This window comes from Castor canadensis, chromosome 11 (genome assembly GCF_047511655.1).
Source record: "Castor canadensis chromosome 11, mCasCan1.hap1v2, whole genome shotgun sequence".
Classification (NCBI taxonomy): domain Eukaryota; kingdom Metazoa; phylum Chordata; class Mammalia; order Rodentia; family Castoridae; genus Castor; species Castor canadensis.
The window spans coordinates 48018016-48025194 of NC_133396.1; positions in this window are offsets into that span (position 1 = coordinate 48018016).

Sequence of the window (7179 nt, forward strand, 5' to 3'; positions counted from 1 at the left end):
TTGTGTTTTCATTCTCATTCAGTTCTAGGACCTTTTTGATTTCCCCTCTTATTTTTTTGAAGACCCACTGATCATGGAGCAGCAAGTTGTTCAGCCTCCAGTGGATTCAGTATTTTTTTGCTGCTCCTTTAGTTGTTGAATTCAAGTTTTATTGTGTTGTGGTTAGACAGTGTGCAGGGGTTATATCAGTTTTCTTATCTTTGTTAAGACTTGTTTTGTGACCTAACATATGTTCTGTTTTGGAGAAAGTTCCTGGACTGCTGATAATTATGTATATTGTACTGTTGCAGGATGGAATACTCTGTAGATGTCTGTCAGGTCCATTAGATCTACGGTGTCATTCAATTCTAGAGATTATTTATTGATTTTTTGTCTAGATGTCAATTCTATTGATGATAGAGGAGTACTGAAGCCTCTGCTACCACTGTGTTGGAGTCTACTGTGTTTTTTAAGTTCAGAATTTTATGTTTAATGAAATTGGGTGCAAGGACATTGGGTTCATTAAGCTAACAATTGTTATTTGCTCTTGATGTATGGCTCCTTTTATTAATATGAAGTGACCTTCTTTGTCTCTTATGACTAATTTAGGTTTGAAGTCTATCAGATATAAGTATTTCTACTCCTGCCTGTATTCAGGGGTCACTAGCTTGGTAATTCTTCTTCCCTTACACCCTAAGGCAATACAAGTTTCTGTCAGTCTGTAAGGTGAGTTTCTTGTAAACAACAGATTGTTGTGTCTTCCTTTTTAGTTCAGTTTGCCAAACAGTATCTTCTAATGGGGGACTTGAGGCCATTAACATTCAGTGTTAATATTGAGAGTTATGTGGTGATTCCTGTCATTTAGTTGTTTTTGTGTGGAAGGGTTTGTATGTGTACAACTAGTTCTGTGCTACTCTCTGAGTACTTGTCTACTCTTCTCTTGAGGCTTCATAATTCACATCCTGTCATGGCTATGTTTGTTTTTATCTTGTGTGTGTAGGATTCCTTTCAGAATGTTATGTAGTGGTGATTAAGTGGTCATGTATTGTTTTAGTTTCTGTTTATCCCAGAAGATTTTAATTCTTCCTTCAATTTTGAATGATAACTTTGCTGGATAGAGCATCCTGGGACTGAAATTGTTTTCTTTCAGTGCTCTAAATACCTCACTCTGTTATGCCCTTCTTGCTTTTAAGGTTTCTGTGGAGAAATCTCCTGATAATTTGTTTGGTTTACCTTTATATATTATTTGTTTTTTCACTTTTACAGTCTTCACTATTCCTTCTCTGTGCTAATTGTTTTTAACTCTAATATGCTATGGAGAGGTTTTTTTTTTCATGTCTGTTTGGTGTCCTGGAGGATTTCTTTACATGAATGGGCATCTCTTGCTTGAGATTTTGTAAATTTTCTTCAATTATTTTGTCAAATATATTATGTAAAACTTTTGCTTGCTTCTCTTTGATGTCCATGATGCACAAGTTTGGCCTTTTGATGACGTTGCAGAGTTCTTATGTATTTCTTTCACAGCTCTTGAATCTTTTGTCTAAGAATTCTTTGTTTTTTCCTTTAATATCTGCTTTGTCTTTGAGTTCTGACATTCTGTCTTCCATTGTTTGAGTTTGCTGGAGTGGCTTTCAACTGCATTTTTTATTTGGTTTAAGGACCTTTTCATTTCTAGGATTTTTGTTTGTTTCTCTTTTCTGAGACTTTCCATATCTTTGTTAAATTCCTCTTTTTTATCTTGAGCTGCCTTCTTTATTTCATTTATCTCTTATTTTTATAATCACCTGAGTTTCATTTTGGAGTTTGTTGAAATCTTCTCTGAGTTCATTTAGTTGTTTCTGTGTCTTCATGAGTTTTTATGTGTGCTCTCTTGGTATTCATTATGTGGTTTTTGTATGTTCTTTTTAAGCTCCTCTTTAAACACATTGAATATTTTTATTATCATTCTTCTGAAATAATAGTAGGGATTCATCACCTTCACTTTTCACCAAATCCTCTGTTATGTTATTGTTAGTCTTTTGAGGAGTTGTATTCCCTGTCTTATTTAGCTTCCCATATTTCTATTTTGTGTTTTGCTCATATGTTGATGATTATTTAGTTGGGGGTGTTAATCGCCTGTTATTTTTCCCTTGACTAAATTTCTATGCTTTGACTACCTTAGTTGTTAGGTAGATTGTTGTAATATTTATGATCCCTGATCTGGAAGTGTAACTTAGCAGTAACAATTTCACAAATTCAGTACCAAACCAGTTTTTTACATAATATATAATAAACCCCTTGGCAATATGGTTTAAAAAACAGTAGATATTGGGGTGATTACAGTTGTTTGGATAGAGATGTTTATTTAGGTAATTGAAAAGAGAAGAGAGGGCAGGGAGGGGGAATGGGGTGAGGGAAAAAGAAGCATGAGGTGTGGGGTCTGTAGGATAATAAGGCCCTAATATGCGTGAAGGAATAGTTCAGTCATTTTACCAGACTGCTGCTGGGCTTCCCTGCCCCCACACAGCCAGGGTCAGTGCAGGGTTCTACCCCACTATCAATAGGTAGAGGTGAAATTCCATCCGTTTTTTTGGCCAATTGCTTTGTCTAACGGGATGCAATATGCCCACCAGCAGTGCTGGACTGTGTGGTTCTCTGCAGTGCAGATGATATATGACATTCACTTGGTGAGATTCCAGATTCACTTGGGTGAAATCTCATCAGCTCCTGGATGGTACTAGCAGCAAGCAGAAGTCCAAGTTTCTGTGTCCATGTGTTATTTCAGGACTAGGGTGTCCCAGATGCTTGCAGAACTTGTTCTGCACTTCTCTGCATTGTGTTTGTCTTTTTTCAAGACAGGAGAAAATAAGCCAAGCAAAAGGAAAAATGGTTTTCCAGTGGACAGGTTGCTGGTCCCAATGCTGGGGTTTCCCCAGTTGTTATGTGCAATAAAAATCTAATTTAAAGGTCAGTCATTGAACATTATGTGCACCCTATGTATTGGTGATATTTTAGTTATCAAAATAAACACAAGGCTACCTGATCCTATTACCACAAATCAGAAGTATTTTTCTGAAATCATGAGCCCCCAGGTTCCCTCAGCTATCCACCATCTTGGTCCTCCTCCTTTTCCTCCTTTCAAACAGTGTTTTGTGAGTTTCATTATGCTAAATTATTTAGATTTAGTTTTGACAGCATTGTGTTGGGGCTCCAATACCATCTTTTTTCACACAGATGTCTAGTTATCCCAGCACCATTTGTTGGAAGAAATTAATTTTTGCCCATTGAATGACCTTGGCTTCCTTCTAGAATTTCAATTAATAGCAGCCATACATTTTAATTTTGTAACTCTCAACAGAACTTAACTGTTAATGTACTATTAACTTCTATGTATATCCTTACATCTGATTTGTACTGTAACTTTGAAATAAAGTTTTAAAATTGAATGCTGTGTGCATCCATTAGAGTTTGTTTTGGAATTCTGGGATTCCTTGCAATTCCATATGAATTTGGAGAGAAGCTTTTCCCATTTATTCAAAAGGACCTTTGGATTTTGCTATGGATTCAATGATTCTATTGATCACTTTGGATATTATCACCATCTTATCAATCAATATTATATTTCCCTAACCAAGAACATGATACTTCTATTTACTTATGTCTTTCACTCCTTTCACCAATGCTTTGTAGTTATCAGGGTAGAAATTTGCACTCCTCTGATTAAATTTATTAGCATGTATCTTATTCTTTTGGAAGCAGTTATGAATACGATTATTTTACTTCTATTAGTGCATATTAATTATACAAAGGGGAACCATTGTGATGTTTTCATACATGCATGTAATGTACTTAGATCAAATTCTCGACTTCTTTTACTTCTTGTCCTACAAAACTACTTTTTAAAAACTATTTTAATGGGTTTCAAAATTGTGCTTTCATATATGAATATAATGAACTTCATTCATATTCATCCCATATCACCTGCTTCTGCATTCCCTCTTTGGCTTCTCCCCACAAATAGTTCCCTTTTTATATTCATGCAATTTCTAGGTCTATATCAGCATATCAGAGAAAAATGTCATGTTTGTCTTTCTGAGGCTTGATTACTTCGCTTAATATTTTAATATCCATTTTCTTGAAACAGCATAGTTTCACTCATTTTCATTGCATAATAACACTACAATTTGAATATATTATATATTATCTTTATGCATTCATTGGTAGATGGGCACCAAGGCTGATTCCATAGCTTGACCATTGTGGTGCAGTTAACAGGTGTGTGCATGTATATCTATAGTATACTGGCTTAAAATTTTGGATTTATGCTCAGGAATTGTATATGGTAGGTCTATTTTTAGTTTTTTGGGGGACGTCAGTAGCAATTTTTACAGTAGCTCTGCTAGTTTACATTCCCACCAACCATGCATAAGGGTTCTTTTCTTCCCTTCTGTCTGGCCTGTATTTGTTTTCTTGATGATTGCCATTGTGATGGAGGTGAGATGAAATCCAAGTTTGTGTTGATTTATACTTCATTTATGTTAAGGATATTGAACACTTCTCATGTATTTATTTGGTATTTGAACTTCTTTTAAGAAATGACTTTACAATTCATTTGGCCATTTATAAATTGGATTATGTATTCTTTCAGTGTTTAATTTTTTAATCTCTAAATGTATTGTGGCTATTAAGCCTTTGTCAACGAATACATTCCAAAAAATTTCCCCTTCTATAGGTTGTCTCCTTATTGAGGTAATAGTTTCCTTTGCAGTTAAGTTTCCTTTTTAATTTTACTAATCTCATTTGTCAATTCTTGCTCTTGTTTCTAAATCAGTTGGACTCCTTTTCAAAACATTGTTATCCTTGCCTGCAAGTTATAATATTTCCCCTGTTTTTTTGTGGCTATAAATGTTTCAGGCCTTAAGATCTCTGGCTTATTTAAATAGATTTTTGTATAGGATGAGAGCTAATTTTTGTGCTCTCCCTATTTCTTTTGGGTAGTTTAGTTTATGCTTTATTCTTTATTTTTTCAAAGAAGGAATTTTTGGTTCATTGATTATTTGACAACTTTAGTCTCCATTTCATGAATTTGTGACAGATCTTTATTATTTCTTTTCCCTGACAATTTTTGGTTTGGCTTGTTCTTTTTGTATTTTATCATTATTACATTTACTCACACAGGCATATATTGTTTGGGCCACTGCCTCTCCTCCACCTACCCCCGCAACCTGCTTTCAGACAGAACCTGCTCTGCCCTGTTGTTCTCTGAGTTTGTTGAAGAGAAAAACATAAGAGATAATAAGATAGACATACAGATTTATTAGTTTGAGATAAAGATAGATATACACAGAGATTCCTAGCATTACTTCCAAGCACATGTTTATTGCAACCCACATGGGCTTGTATCTTCCAGACCTTTTCACTACTTCCTAGTCCCCTTCCCATAGTAGCTAATGCCAGTTTAAGATAATATTATTTGCTCTTCTGCAGTGTGGACATCAATCACATTCAAGTTTTAGGTTTCCTTCGCTTTGCCTATTACTCCAATGTGTGTTCACGCCTTACTGTGTGACTCATGTCTAATAATATTATGGCATTTGTTTTAGGTCTATAATCCACATATGAGGGAGAATGTGTGATTTTTTTGCCTTCTGAGACTGGCTAACTTCACTTAAGATGATGTTCTCTAGTTTCAACCATTTACTTGCAAATGACAAATTTCATTCTATGCAGCTGAATAAAATTCTATGGTGTACAAATACCACATATTCTTAATCCATTCATCAGTAATGGGGCGTTTTGGCTGTTTCCATAGCTTGGCTATTGTGAATAGTGCCGCAATAAACATGGGTGCACAGGTGCCTTTATAATAAACTGAGTTGCATACGTTCGTGTATATTCCCAGGAGTGGTATTGGATCATATGGCTGATCTATGCTTAGTTTTTAAAGAAACCTCCATATTGTTTACCAAAGAAGTTATACTAGCTTACATTCCCCAACAACAGTGCATGAGGGTTAATTTTCTCCTGCATCCTTGCCAACATTTGTTGTTGGTGGTGTTCTTGATGATGGCTATTCTACCAGAAGTGAGGTAGAATCTTAGTGTGGTGTTGATTTACATATCCTTTTTGGCCAAGGATAGTGAGCATTTTTTCATGTGTTTTTAGCCATTTGAATTTCTCCTTTTAAAAAAGTTCTGTTTAGTGCAGGTGCCCACTTCTTTATTGGTTCATTGATTTGTGGGGAGTTTAATTTTTTGAGCTCACTGTATATTCTGGTTATCAGTCCTTTGTCTAATGTGTAGCTAGTAAATATTGTCTCCCACTCTGTCAGTGGTCTCTTCCATTTACAGGGCATTAGTGCAGAAGCTTTTTAATTTCACATAGTCCCATTTTTCCGTACTTTCTCTGAGTTGCTGGGCTGCTGGAGTTCTACTGAGGAAGTCCTTGCCTATACCTATTGCTTCCAGAGTATTACCTGCTCTTTAATGTAGTAACTGCAAAGTTTCTAGTCTGATATTAAGGCCCTTAATCCACTTTGAGTTGATACTAGTGGAGGGTGATAGACATGGATCTAGTTTGTATTTTGCAGGCATATAACCGCTTTTCCCAGCAACATTTGTTGAAGAGACTGTCTTTTTTCCATCATATATTTTTGGCATCTTTGTCAAAAATAAGGCAGGCGTAGCTGTGTGGATTCATATCTGGGTTATCTATTCTGTTCCACTGGCCTTCATATCTGTTCTTGTGTCAGTACCATCCTGTTTTTATTGCTATTGTTCTGTAGTATAGTTTGAAGTTGGGTATTGATACCTCCAGCATTGCTTTGTTTGCTCAGTATTGCCTTGGCTATTCATGGTCTTTTGTGTTTCCAAATGAACTTTAGAGTAGGTCTGTGAGGAATGGCATTGGGATTTGCATTGAACATATGGATTGCTCTTGGTATCCATAGTAATAGGATAGCAAATTTTACTATGTTGATTCTGCCAATGTATGAGCATGGGAAATCTTTCCATCTTCTGCAGTCTTCTTCAGTCTCTTTCTTCAGTGGTTTGTAGTTATTCTTGCAGAGGTTATTTACATTCTTTGTTAAGCTTATTCATAGGTATTTGATTTCCAATATTATTTCTCAGTTTGTTTATTCTTGGCATATGGAATGGCTACTTATTTTTGTAAGTTGATTTTGTGTCTTGTTACATTGCTGAAGCTGTTTATGATATCTAG